The 14,500-nt window shown below is 44.9% G+C and overlaps 1 long non-coding RNA gene across 1 annotated transcript in view; it reads left to right on the forward strand.

Moving 5' to 3' along the window:
- Nucleotides 1–14,500, forward strand: part of LOC138471662 (uncharacterized) — a 496,524-nt gene that overhangs the window by 166,476 nt on the left and 315,548 nt on the right. Inside the window, exon 2 of the long non-coding RNA XR_011268480.1 lies at nt 9,929–10,005. This is a non-coding gene — a long non-coding RNA (uncharacterized lncRNA). The remainder of the gene's footprint in view (nt 1–9,928; nt 10,006–14,500) is intronic.

The raw sequence follows: 14,500 nt of genomic DNA on the forward strand, positions 1-14,500 counted from the left end.
AGCAAGTGCAGGTGCAAGAGAGACAATTTTTAAGGAAAATACAGGAAAATCAAGCAAATTCCTATATGATATCTCGACAAATGTGTAAAAGACAAACACATTCTTCATATCAATTCAATGATTTTTCACCACTCAAAAATGATGTTCAAAAAAGATATTGTTAGTTAAACACAGAAAAGTGTTATGTATTTTATCCAGAAGTATTTTCCATAGAGTGCATACAGTGCATTTGGTTTAAAAGTAGAATTAAAGCATTAGCAATAGAGGCATCCCCTAAGGTGGCAATCGTCCTTCTATTTTGAGACATACATTTTCATTTGCTGCATCTTTCAGGAATTTCCCCATTACCCTGAAGATGCATTGAACATATGACGGGATGTGAGGAGGTTCTTTGAAACACTCACTCATGCATGCATCCATAGTTGCTCACAATTGTATCCGTCTATTCCATATTCCAACCCAAATGCTCATTAATTAATGATCCCATCCATCAGTCCATACATACCCATGCTGTCCTCCATTCTTAGTTGTATCAGGTCACTGTAGACTGATTCCACCTTTAGGGGCCAGTTCTCAGAAATGAGCACAAATGAAAAATACACAGGGGATGCACTGTTTCTTTGCACTCATTGCAGAAATGCACAGGACACCTTATTCTGAAAGGTGACATCCATGTAAGATGCACGTATTCAGATGCCCTTTGTGCATTGGACTAATGGATGTCATTTTAGGGAGGGACAGTGGGTTTTGGCCCCTCCAACTTCTGTGGCATGCCTTTTTGTCCCACCCATCTTTTGGAGGAAGCACAGAGGGGCCACAATCATCAATTATGTAATTGGACAGCACAAACCCGGCTGGGTGCCCAGCAAGGCTTGTGCTGTCTCATTTTATAATGCTGAGATGGCTGGCAGCCACGCTGCAACAAATTTCCTGGCCGGGATGCCCTGCGTTGCACAATCCCTCACCCTGGCTGGCCTAACTCAAAGTCAGCAGCCAGGGTGCTGAACTGGGTGTTGCAGGGCCCGGGGCCTGTACGCTAGCAGCAGCACTCCGTTGGCCACGGCACAGAGAATCACTTTCCGGCTTTATGTTTGTGTGACACAGACAGGAACTAGGAAGCTCATTCAGCTTTCTGGTGTCTGTCTGGAGGTGCGCAAGTGTGAAGAGGTTAGGTTGGTGTAACAAGAGGTTTGAAAGCAGAGCAGAGGTACTTTAAAAAAGAACATTTTGTAATTGTGTTTGTTTTATGTTTGTTGGGGGGCTGGGCTGCGGGCTGACCCTAGTTAGGGTGCGTGTCAAATTTGGACAATGGTAGCAGTGCTCACAGTACACATTAAGGCCCCATGTATGCTGCTGAAGGTGCGCAGAAGTAACCGTATGCGATTTTGTGTTAAAAGCACACTTTTAGGAGCCCTGTATAACTTTTCCCCCTGCCGCCAAAAATAATCTTCACCAAACTGGCAAAAAGTATTTAGAGTTTTTGAGACACTTTTTCGGGAGAGTTTGGTGCAAATTAGTAAATGGGTGTCATGGTTCAGGTTACAGGCCACCAAAGACTGCTTCACTTACCAAACTAAGCAGGGGAGTATCCAGCATTGTAAGAGTCTGGGGGGAGCAACGAAATGCAGTGTGTGGAATTCCACATGGTCTCATTGGTGCCCCCAAAGCACCCACCCCCGCCCCAATCTACTTTTTTTGCTAATATTAGTGGAAGATGGCATATTAACACACAACAACAACAATAAAACTGGAGGATCATATCAGATGCAGGAAACTCATCTATTCGAGCCCTCTGGCGCAAAATACATGCACACTTCCTAAATATTATATGTAGCACCAACAGAAGTGACTTCACAGAAAAGGACATTGCAAGGCGCATCATCAGTCTTTGATACTTGGAGGCACCATGGACGTGACTTTAGAATAAGTTGCCATAAATGACCCATGTGACAAATAACTTTGTGGTGCAAAATACCTAAATTGCACTATTGTTATATGCGGAGCAACTCTTTAGTCATTAGGCTTCTCCATTATAATACCAAGATACATTAACATAAGCTTTGAAGTGAATCAGAGTCGCAGAGCTTCAGATAAGGCACCATGTGATTAAATTATTTGCTCAGAACAACACACTTGGTTAAATAGTGAAACTGGGATGTGGACAATTTAAGCGACCGCACACATCTTTCCAGGATTAGTTGATGCAGTTATTTATTAAGGTTTTGCTTTACATTTCATGTGCTTAAATAATTATTTATAGCAATGCCTTGGAAAAAAAACACTTTACATAATAAACTAGCCTTTTGTAACGCTCACCTGATTCCCGCAGAGGCGCCGGTCTTGACTGGGTGAATGCCATATCTTCAAAGGTGATGTGTAACACACGGTTGGCTCTTTGGGCTGGACCTCTGTGCACTGTATGTCTGACTCGAAGAGTAAGATGTCTGCAGATAGAAAATATGGGATTAATGAACTGGGGTTATTGGGTGCCTCTCTCCTCTTCCCTTTCTCTTCTCCTGTAGAACCCCAAAGGTTAACACCCTCACCTTAGGTAAGTGAACGCCGAGCTCTCCATCTGCCTCGGGGCAGGGTGCCGTAACCAGTTTCTTCACTGGATAAGGGTGCAGGCCTCTTCACCTCAGAGGACTGCTGTCCGTCGTTAACTGCACGAACGGTAAGTTCTGGGCACTTCAAATGTCTTAAAAGTCTTTTGTAATGATATCTCTTGTTTTGCAGGGTTCCCGCGATGGCGGATGGCGGGCTGATGAGAGTTGAGGATCGAACCCGCGTGAGGAATAGAAGCGCCACGTAAGTAAGCGCTTGTAGCCTGCTTCACGATGCGCACTAACTGTCCCTTTTATCTTGCAGGTACAAGTTCGGAGCTTTAGAGAAGCTGAAGGGTGCTGGAATACCCACTAGATTCGGCGTGGGAAGGAGTAATGGCACGTGAGTAATAAAGTTGCCCAATGTCTTTAAACGCACCTTCTTTTGTCTTTCAGATGCGGGATGCAGCGCCGAAGGCCTCCGGAGCGTGCGAAGAGCTGGTAAGCTTTTGTCTTTCAGATGCCGGAATGCAGTGCGAAGACCTCCGGAGCATGCGAAGAGTAGGTAAGCCTTTGTCTTTCAGATGCCGGAATGCAGCGCGAGGCGTTGGTGACAGCCGATGGACCAGGTAAGAGATGCGCTGCCACTGAAGACCGTAGTGCTAACCTGTTCTTTCTTTGTCTTTACAGGTGCTGCTGAAGACTGGATTCCAGGATGGTAAGCCTTTGTTCCCTTAGGCCCAGGATCAGAAGCAGAAGACACGATGAGCGTTCTGCTGCAGAGAATGCAGAATAACGCAAAGCAAGATTCATCCATCGGGTGTGGTTTAAATAGCCTCCTGTAGTGCTTAGGTGTCTCCTTCCACAGCCACGCCTAGGTAAGAAAAGAGTTCCTGCTTTCCAGAAGAGTTCCAGTGTTCTGAACCTAGGGAGTGGCTCCTGCCCCACCCAACAGGAAAAGTAGTCCCAAACAGAAGAGGATCAGGGGTTCAACTGGCAGGTAAGTAAGCAGCATGGTCTGATGCAGGTAAGTCCACCCAAGCATTATGAGCCCGGCGCTTCCAGCGCTGGGACTGGGCATCTTTATGAGCCTGGTGCCACTGGCGCCAGGACAGGGTCCAAAAGGTCCCAATTGGGACTGGCTGGCACTCGGAAACGGGGTTATGGGTCTGCTTCCAAGGGAGTCGGGCAAGTCCTGATCTTTTGGAAGCAGAGATCATGACACCTTTCATAGTAAACTAACCATACACTATATTCATTGTCATAGAAATATGTTGAGCAATGAGAGTATGGCTTTAGTTCTATTCTCACCATTCTGCATGCAAAGTCACAATAGCATCATGTAGATTAATGTGAGCCTAACAAATCCCCCTTGGGTTTTAAAGCCATAGTCATTGTTTCATAAAGCATGCAACATTATGCACCCTTCTCACTTCTGATCACGCCTTCCCATTCACATTTCTAAAGGGACAAAAGTCCCTGCTAATAGTACGCATCTCGCTCCCATCAGTGCCTAATAGGTCACATTTAATGATCTGTTGATACAGAGCAACGTGAAGACCCTCTGCTGCCCGGAGCTCCTTGGGACATTGTCCTGGCAGCGGAACACCTCTACCATTCGGAACGGGTGAGGTGTCATGCTGCCAGGACAATGAGCGTGCTGAGCAGGAATTGCTCAGCACACATTGTCCTGCCAGCGGGACACCTTTGCCGTTGGGCGCCTTCTTTGATGTGCCGAATGGGAGAGGTGTCCCAATGACAAATGTCCCGGTCTGGCTCTTAAAAGAGCTACGGGGGGCAGCTTGTCCCCTCTGCCTCTCCCACTTGGAGCCAATTGAAAACAGGAGAACATACCCACATTTTAATCACTCAGAATCTTGTAGAAAAAATCTGTCAGCACGTACACATATAAGGTGCTGTGCAGAACCCAAGTTCGGAGATATATGGCATTTAAAAATTGATACCAAATATACTTGGTCACCCACTGCAGTGCATTAACCGATGGCTTCTGCCTTTGTATGAAAGGAAAAATCAAGGGAATTGCTGACATTCCAGTGAATCTGTTCCATTCAGCCATGGCTTTATAGTTCAGCTAGGTCAAGTCAATTTAGCCAAGAATTTCAGGGATCAGTGGGTGATAAAGTCTGGTCTGCTCAATGGACGTTGCGCCACTGTTTCCATATGTCATTGTATAGGTATATATAAATGTTGTGTGCAGACAGTGCATGTCAATGGAGATGCTGGGTGCATTTGTGTGTCAGTGGGAGTGTATGCAAGCATATGCGTGTTGACTTTTGTGTCTGAATAAATGATAAACAATGCATTGTTTTTATGCTCTATTGGAATTAAGTTTGTGAATGTTATGTCACTGGGTGCATGGCAGGCCGGCTGAAGATGTCTGGTGGCCCAATTGAATTTTAAAGATAGGCCTCCAGTCTTATGAAAATTATAACAGAGCGTCAGCAATTGTGGTGTAGTAGTCTAGTGTTATCCCTCAGGGATTTAGTTTGTTTGACCGGGGTACAAAATCATGGCGAAATTGACAGTATTCATTTTCGCTGCGAATACGTTTTTACCTCGGTCCAAAAAAACAAACCCATGTCCCCCCAAACCGCTAGTACACCCATAAACACCATCTACATACCTTTTCTCCATCCGGTGCCTCTCCTGTACCCTGCAGCGTCAGATCCATTTATCTAACTTGGGTCGTATTTGATGCTGCATTGTCCCTTTTTCTTCTTTTTTTTATGATGGGTCCCCTGCCACCAATGCTGAGGAAGCGGCGGACACCCCCGCAACCGCTGAAGCCAAAAATACCAAACATGGGGAGAAGGGACACCCCCGCAACCCCAGCTCTTCATGTTCGGTATCTTCGGCTGCAAACTAATGGTGGTGACCGAATTCAGTGAAATCTACCATTCGACCACATTTATTCAAACAATTTGGGTGAAACAATCCCTAAGAGCCACCATCTGCCCTCCCTCCACCCCACCCATGCCCCCCCCAACATTTTCAGCAAAGTTACTCCACTGATTGGACTGATTCCTTTTCTGGCGCAAGTGATCAGATGTGCTAGCAATCCATGAGCCCCCTGCTTAATTCTCATATGATTGACCGACACTGGGGCAGGACTCAAACGTTCGATCACTGCCCTAAACTGGAGGTAATGAGGGGCAGGGATCTAATCGCAAGGAGGGCCATGGATAATCAGGCCTAGGGGCAGGCAGGAAGTGGGAAGCACAGGAAGGAATGGCCAGCCAATCAGAGCCCTTGGTGCCCCAATCACCTCATTATCCACAACTTAAAAGGGGGGAAGATGCTCCACTTGCAGTGCATGGGGGAGTTTGGCATTCCAGTGTGAAGAGAGCAGCCTCTCAGTGGATGGACAAAGGAGGAGAAGGGAAAGATCTGTGCCGATTGGACCAGGAGGGTCACCTGGGAACTAAGACCTTAGACCGGAAGTGGCTAGTTCCAGGGAATGCCAGCACGAGAGAAGCCAGGGGGAAACCACAATATAGATCAGAAGACTGTTGAAGACTAGGGCACAGGAGCTGGCATGGGCTAGGCAACAACTGATGGAGAAAGGTGACAGAGCGAGTCAGGACGGCAATATCCCCCAAGGATTGCTGAAACCAGTCATTAGCTCTAAGTACCCTGGATTCGGTGGAGGTAGAGGGCTGCTATATCCCCAGCTTCAGGGAGGGAATGAGTGAGACCTGGGAGGGAGAGGTTTAGGGTCTAAGAGTAGTGGAGCAGTGAAGAGGTCATTAATGCCACTTTAAGAACCTCATATCTTGCACCCAGGTGGGGTGGGAGAAAATCCTATTCATAAGTGCACAAGTGGGGGGAATACCTACCACAGTTGTCCCAAGAAGGGGAACAAAGCAGTTGAGACCCCTAAGGCAGGGTGAGGACAAATAATAAATACACTGTGCTGGTTCACCAATTCTGCAATGTTTTATGACCATCAGGAACCCCTCTTCCAGTTCTAGGCATCCTACCAGGCAGTCCTCCATCTTCGTTGGTCCCTAAACTTGAATTGTTGTCTGTGGACTGGCCTCTGGAGATTTCCTGGTAGGCCTCTGCAGCCTGGGGAAGTCTGGAGATTTCCTAGTATGCCTGTGCACCCTGGGCTGGGGTGGACTGGCCTATAGAGAACTGTAGGCCTATGCACCCTGGGCAGAGGTGGACTGGTCTATAGGGAACTCTGGAGATTTCCTGGTAGGCCTCTGCACCCTGGGCAGGGGTGAACTGGCCTATAGGGAACTCTGGAAATTTCCAGGTAGGCCTCTGTAATATGGCGCCACTTTGAGAATTATTTCCAGGGCCTCTTTTAGTTCCCAGTCCACCCCTGCTGACTAGGCAAAGAGGGAAAGAGGCGCAGCTCTGTCATGACATTGCAAATTGGGGTGCTCTGGCCTCTATTCCAGACCCACTCGCGGTCTGCAGGTGGACCGCCTTTGCTTCACCAGAATCACTTTTGTGCAGGAGCCTACCCACAAGATGTGGAGGTTGTGTCCACTTTTGCGTGCGGAGGTCACACTCAAGTGGGCAAATCTCGTCTGTGATTCTGGACCATGGTTTGTAAGAAATGATGGCTTGGCAAGCACAGAGAAAGAGGCAAGCAGCAGCAGCGTGCAATGCACCTACAGTGAAGCTGCTCAGATATCTTTAAAATGTGAGCCCTGTGGATGCGAGTATCACTGAAATTGGACCTCACAACGAGTTTGGCGCTAATCTGGAGGTCAGCCTGGCACATTCCTTGCAAAGTTGGTTACTGTTACCACCACTCTGTCCGGTGGAGTTACTATGGGACTATGCGGGAGGAGGCTAGTTGGTGTATGTGCCCATTTTTGGAGTCCATAGTACTGAATGTGGATTTTGGCAAGCAGTTATCTTGCCATGTAATACTGTTAATTTTTGCCCTTAAAGTGGCAGATTTCCCTCCAACATGATGCTGGAGAAAAATTCTCAACTTTAAGGTCAAACTTGAAATTTGCTGGTGTGGAAAAACCGCAGTAATTCGTTTCCCACAAAAAAAAAGCGGTAGTAACAGAATTATCACCACTTTTTTACTGCATCCCCAAACTCGTACTACCGCCCATTGTTAGAAGCTTAGCTCAAGTAAGGAGGTGCGAGAGCAGAGCCCGGTGGTTCCCTGCCAGCATCTCTGCGGTCGGCCGTCCTGGTCCATGTCTTATTACATAGGTGGCGTAAAGTAAATATTTCACTCAGCATTACTGACTGTCTTGCGCAATTTAGGAAAGTACAGTACCTGTCTGTTTCGAATATTTTATTTTACTGGAATGTGGAATTGATGAAACATGCCCAGCGAAAACCCATTACATATTTTTCTTCAAGATGAAATTCTGGCATCTGAGCAGCAAAGGAGAAAACCTATTATTCAGGGAAGGTTCGGTACATTATGAAGACCTGCCTGCCATTTACTTGATAGACTGCCAGCCCAATTTCCATACTGTAGATTTTGAAATGGTGCTGTGAAAAGAAAGTTTAAATGTCTGCCTTTTTTGATAATCAGATGATATTGACTGTACTCCAGCACAACCACCAGAGGTCGCTTTTCTAACAAGGACCTCGGGAACGGAGCTTGAGCCTTTTCGCATTCCAAAATATTGGAGTAAATTAACGCTGGGGAAATGGGAGATGGCACAGGGTTCTCTTCCTGATTCTGGAGGTTAGAGGAAGCCTGCTTTGCATATAATCTTTACGCCTTTTGTAATTGCACAGCAGACTAAAAAATGTAATCTGGAGAGTTGACCATATCAATGCCAGTGGTTATGATTCAATCAAAACCTTCCAGCCATCACTCATCAGTTTACTGTCTTTGGGCCATGGATGCCCAAACATGGATGATGAGCTTGCTGTGCTCAGACACCTAACTATACTTGAAAATGTCAAATGAGGCCAAAACATTGTCACGGTTTATTACACGGCACACGCCAGGCAGGGAACTCCCTCCCTGACAATGAATGTGGCACACAATAAAACGCTTTTTATATTTAATATACTACGGATACTTTTTGAGTAGGCCTCCAACCCGTCTCGCACCCAACCTCCACAAACACCCTGTGTCACAATGGATTAGGAACCAGGCAAGTGTTTATCAATAAGATATTTATTAATGTATTATTATTTAATGAAAAATGAAAATCAACCAACTGCACAGCCACCAATGTTGTGGCAACAGAAAATGCAATAATCTCTACAAAACCACCAGGTTAAGATATACTATTACAGTTAATTCCGTTTTTTTAATGGCAGAACAGACAAAGAACAATTTACCACAACGTGATAGCCCCAACAGTTAAGCACTCCCCCCTGCAGCAATAGAAAATGGGGTTTTAATGATTCCATAATACTGCTATGGGATAGCACACAATGGTAATTCAGGCTGCTTACACTAAAGGACAAATTGGGCATCAAAAGAGACTAGCTAGCACACCTAGGAAATTCGATTTGAACACAGGCAGCACATGAGAAAGAAAATCAAAAAAATTAATAAAGGGAATGCAATCCAGAATCCGTGATCAGGATATAGTAGGAGAAGAGATATAAACTAAGGACAACAAGTTTTCCAAGGATAAAAGACATTTTTAGAAAAACAAAAAGACAAATCGCCCTCGTTCTTTTCTGGGGCTGTGAAGTGACAGGCAAGCTCTGAGCGATGAAAAATGAAGGAAGTGCAATTCGAAATCTGCACTCAGAATCTAATAGAGGAAGGGGACTACTCCAGGAAAAACGAAAAGGAGAATCACCTTAATTTTACTGGGGTTTGAAAATGACACACACACTTTCAACAATGAAAAAGGCACATAGGAAAATCGTTTTTTAGTTAAAATGACAGGGGCAACAAACAGGTAGGCTTTGGACAAAGGGATTACTCACAATGGGAACAACGGTTTGGGTTTAATAGGACAGATGCAATTAGGAATGACAATGGCAAATTAAATTTCGCTTAGCAGGGCATAATTTACACAGAGGGATAAATTCAGTTTTCAGCTCACAATAGGAATAATCCTTTTGAGGCAACACTTTAATGAATATAATAATTAAATAAAAACACTATACAAGGATTGTTGGTTTCGAATTTCAACAATCCCGATCTGTGAAATTCAATGAGGGAATTAATTGATTTACTTCCAAAAATACTAAGGATTTACACAGTCAAATAAGGTGTTTTTCAAAGGTCGTATGCTAACATACACAGGCAAACACGCAATTCTTCTATGGGGAGATGACTGAATTACACTGGCTATTTGGGGTTTTCAATGGGGAAATATTAAATGCACTGCTACCAAAATTGAAGAGCGTATGCAATTTAGGTCTGGGGTTATTGCTACTTACATAGCAAGCCTTTGTTTAAGTTTCAGGAAAGCCAGCTGGATCCTAGGACACTCTGGAAAGATAGGGCAAGAGTCCGGTCACTGCAATCTCAAAGATGGTAAGTTTCAGCAGCATTCTCTCCGTTCTCCCCTTTTCTATCTTCCCTGGGTTTTGTGTATCCTGAGTCCAAGTACCACCCCCGTTATATAGCAGAAATGACATCACTAATTTTACAGTCTAGGGAAAGTATCCTTCAATAATCTCTTCTGCCAGGATTGGACAGGTGCTCTCTTTCTCTCTGCCCCCAGTCAGGATTGGTTTAGGGATTTTGGAGTACCATCTGTCTTTTCCCCTTTATTACCATCCTTTATTCTCATTTCAACTTTTTGGCAAAAACTAGTTATGTATCATAACTTCATAATTGTACTAGCCACTGCCATATGAAACATATATTCAATTTTATCTGATCATGGGGAATTAGATATGCCGACTGCCAACTCCATACGATGTAGCATGGCCATGTTTCACATTTTTGTTTTTTTCATAAAATGTACAACAGTTATGAATATGTAAGTCATCAAGCATATTCTCAATTTCATTTTCCATCTTTTCACCCAATTTTACATTTGTCACATGTCCATATCAGCCAGAAACCTAGTCTAACTGGCCATTACAGTTCCCAGATTCCCAGGTAAATGCAATTTATAACCCCAACACCGCCTGGAAATTAAATGAACAATGGCATAAAATTGAGATCAATCCTCAGTCTGATGGCTGCACAAAATGCCTAAAACAAAAACAGTCTTTTACTATTAATTGTGAGTGTTTCTGTTCATCAAAGGGTAGGCAGCTTCATCCCCCACATCTATCTGTCTCCCTGGGCTCAGCCTGTGACCAGACTTTTTTAATAAGTTTCTTTGAAGTGCTGTGGGCTCTTTTGAAGTGGGTAGAGCACGTGCTCACACCTTTTTGTCATGCCTTAGCCAAGGATTGCCTTCTTTTGAAATCTCTGCTCTCCTGCCGGCCAGTCTGCAGAATAGGGAAGTTTGATGCCTCCAATAGCATCACATTTTATTGCAGGGTTGTTAGCTGGGAGGTGTGACATCCTGCTGGAAGCTGGGCATTTCATTGTGAAGTTTAGCACTCAGCCAGACAGGTTTTTCCTGAAGTAAGTGTCTCTTCACATGTTCACAGGTGTTTTGTGGGTGAAACATGATATGCATTTGCTTAGGTCACCCCCACACATCAGGTTTTGCTTTCCTGATATTTTTCTGTGAGCAGTGGTATCTTTTTCTATTGTGGCTTTTTAAAACCGTTTTTATTTGCAAACACCTGTGCAGTCCGATTTTGCTTTTAATGTTTAAAAATTCTGTTTTCCATGTCACAGGATTCTTTATTTCCTCCTTCCTGGGTGAATTACATTGCTGCTGATCCATTGATAGTGAGAGGCTTTCCCCATAGTTCTTTAATTTTACATGAACAAAAAAAAACAGGCCATTCTTGTTGCAGTGTTAAAATTCTTGCCACTCATGTGAAATAAAAGCAAAGGCCAGGCTGTTTTTGTTGCAGTGTTTAAATTCTTGCCATTCATGTGACAAGGAAAGCAAAAGCCAGGCCGTTTCTGGTTGCAGCGTTTAAATGCTGCTGTTCATGTGAAAGGGACTTCTGTTTGGGGCCTTTAAATGCACCCCACAACATGCCTGAGTTTTATTGCAGTCTCATGCATAAGGATTGTGACCTAGCAGTTTGATTGGGTTTCCTATTTTGGGGTGCAATCAAGCCTGATTTGCAAATTGTCATTCCCCTTTTGAAATGGCATTCACTATATAGGGTTGCCCCGAGCCATGGCAATGCATTTGATTCATGCAAAACCTTCCAGTAATTACTCCTAGATGTTGCTAATACCTTATGTATATGTCTGACAGTTAATATACACATTGCCTACTTTGAGAGCTCCATCTCGTGGGCTGTCTGCACTCTCCAGCAAACATTTGTGATTCATTTTCCACAGCTATGGAGCAGCACGTTGAGAAAGAGAGATGTCATTTACTGAAATCATGCATAAGCATTGAAGTTACTTCTTGAAAATGTGCTTTCACAATCAAGTAAAGAAATAAAAAAACACTGCTGTAGTGCAGTGGGGCAGCAGCATGTATGCACATATGTGTTGGGGAAAGGACTGGCACAGTAAGAGCATCACTCATTCACAGATCGATGCTCATGCAAATGTACCAGCCCCTGCATCAGATGCCTCTGCCCGGTCTCCGCTCTCAAAAATCATGTTCAGTGCAAAGAGCAATGCTGTCAGGTGTCTTTCCACTGACAAAATAGAAATGCTCATGCTTTGCCTAATCATTTTCTATATTGTTTTACATTTCCAGCTCCCAAATGGTGGTGGGATGACAAACAATTCATTTGGAATGCCAGTCCTTAATGGCTTGCCATTGGACCTGCACTCAATTGCCACATCTGGGCAGGGGCTCAGCCCATATCAGTAACCCAGTGCACACCTATTTGACACTGAGTCTGAGGCATTATTATAATTATAATTGGTATTTTTATAACACGCTTAATACCAAAGAGGTTTCTAACTGAGGTCCCGGGATTCGAACTGTGTTGCTCTGCAAACGAGCGTGTTGCCACTGAGCTATACTTCCTGTGCGAGGTGGGAGTGCCTTTGGGTCCCTTGCACTTGCATTCAGCCCCTCGTACACCTCACGAGCCCCTGTGTTGTGTGCAGTGAGTGGGCATAGAGCTGAGAGGGGCAAACTGCACGTTAGTTATTTACGTATTTTCCAATGATCTCAGGTAAATCACCCCCATTGTTTACCTCAAAGGGAAAAAATGACAGCAAAAACATACAGCAGTGGTCAGTCAACTGCGTGCAATCTTGGGGCGACAACCCCACGTGGCAGTGGGCTTGGACACAGCTGCTACAAATGACCACACAAATCCCTTTGTAAAGATTTGTCTCTACCCCGGGAATGGGAAGGGGTTTTGGGGGGCGATGAATCCCAGACAAACTCTTAGCAGTCTTATGGTGTTGTGGGATAATTTGTCATTCATTCATGGACTGTGACTCTAGGGTTTAATCAGGGCTTTATTCAACAAGTGTCCTGTCAATCAGAGTCCTTGCACACTCATTTGTTGAGTTTGTTCAGCCAATCAGAGCCCTAGAATCTTCTGCAGGAAGTATGTCCCCCTATATCATGTATAATGACGATGGAAGACAGAGTAAACAGAGCCCATTAGACAAGGTGAAAGTCTTTGATTATCTTGGGATCCTCTTCTCAGTGGGGGGTGGTGGCAAAGCCCACGTGGAGAATCAAGCAGTCAAAATGGCCCAGGCCACGACCGCAGTGCTCTGTTTCTCTAAATCTATAAGAGTGCAACACCGTTGCTGTTGAAAGTGTACAAGGCGAAACTACTTGCTATTGGCATGTGTGGGTCAGACCTGTGGGGCTTTGAGTTTGCCCACACAATCCGAATAACTGAAAATACATTTTTTAAAAGGCTGCATACCTTCCAACAGGGTGACCCAAAATTGGTGGCCCCTAACGAGCTTAGACTAGGGTATATTAAGGATCAGTGTAGTATGGCAGGCCACATTATTTTGGATCTCTACATGGGTTAATCCCCATACCTCCATTTGGAGAGACCTATGGGACTCTTTCCAAGTGCAGCGGTAAGGGGTTAATGGCGCCGGTAAGGGTGCCGGTGCCGTTAACCCCTTCCCGCCGCATTATGAGGTCCTTTAGTGGGTCCCACTATGGGCGGCTGGTTTTACCAGGTGCCCTTTGTGGGTGCCGCTAAAGGACTAGGGAGCTAAGGGCCCGTTGTTAGCTCCCTCCCCATTCCCCTTGAGCCCTATGTGGGCTCGAATGGGGATGGGTTCCCTGAATGGGGAAATACCGTGTCCTCCAAGGTTGGAATGGCCCGGTATTTCCCCATTCAGGGGACCCGATATGCGGTATGGGGATAGCCATGGCGATAATAGCACCATGGCTACCTCCATACTCGTAATGACCCCCATTATCTCTGATATCCTTCCACAGCGGGGTGCCAGAAAAATATGATGATATTCCATGTGAAAAATGCTTTTAAGTCAATTAATGCTGTGCACGGGTTTGAGAGGCCAGAGTTACTTGATAAATATTCTAAAGTGAGGGTGGAAGCTCTGTTACTTAATAGGGTGCAAGAGACCAGAGAAGTGATCGATATGTGAAAAACTGCAAATAGAGCTGCATTTCTTATTCATTGTCTTATTTATTGTTTTTATTTATTTACTGTTATCCTATGTACTGCACTTCCCCTCCACCCACCCCCTCACACTTTTTCCCGCCCTCCCCTGCACTTGCGCAATCTCAATGTCACTTGGCCTAGTAGGATTGTTGTCTATGTCTTCCCTCTGTTCCCCCTCCCTTGCCCCGTCGCACCTTGAAACATTTGTGTATAGGCGCGTTATAAATGCCATATCATATCCTATGGTATGATAATCTCATCTCCCAATAGATTGGAGCCCTACCTGGATTGGAACCCATATTCTTCACAGGGCAGACACCTAGTGCTAATGAGATTTAAACTCATCAAGTTTAACTCGATGTTTGTATCTG

The sequence above is a fragment of the Ambystoma mexicanum genome, chromosome 8, assembly GCF_040938575.1.
Source record: "Ambystoma mexicanum isolate Mex_15411 chromosome 8, UKY_AmexF1_1, whole genome shotgun sequence".
NCBI lineage: Eukaryota > Metazoa > Chordata > Amphibia > Caudata > Ambystomatidae > Ambystoma > Ambystoma mexicanum.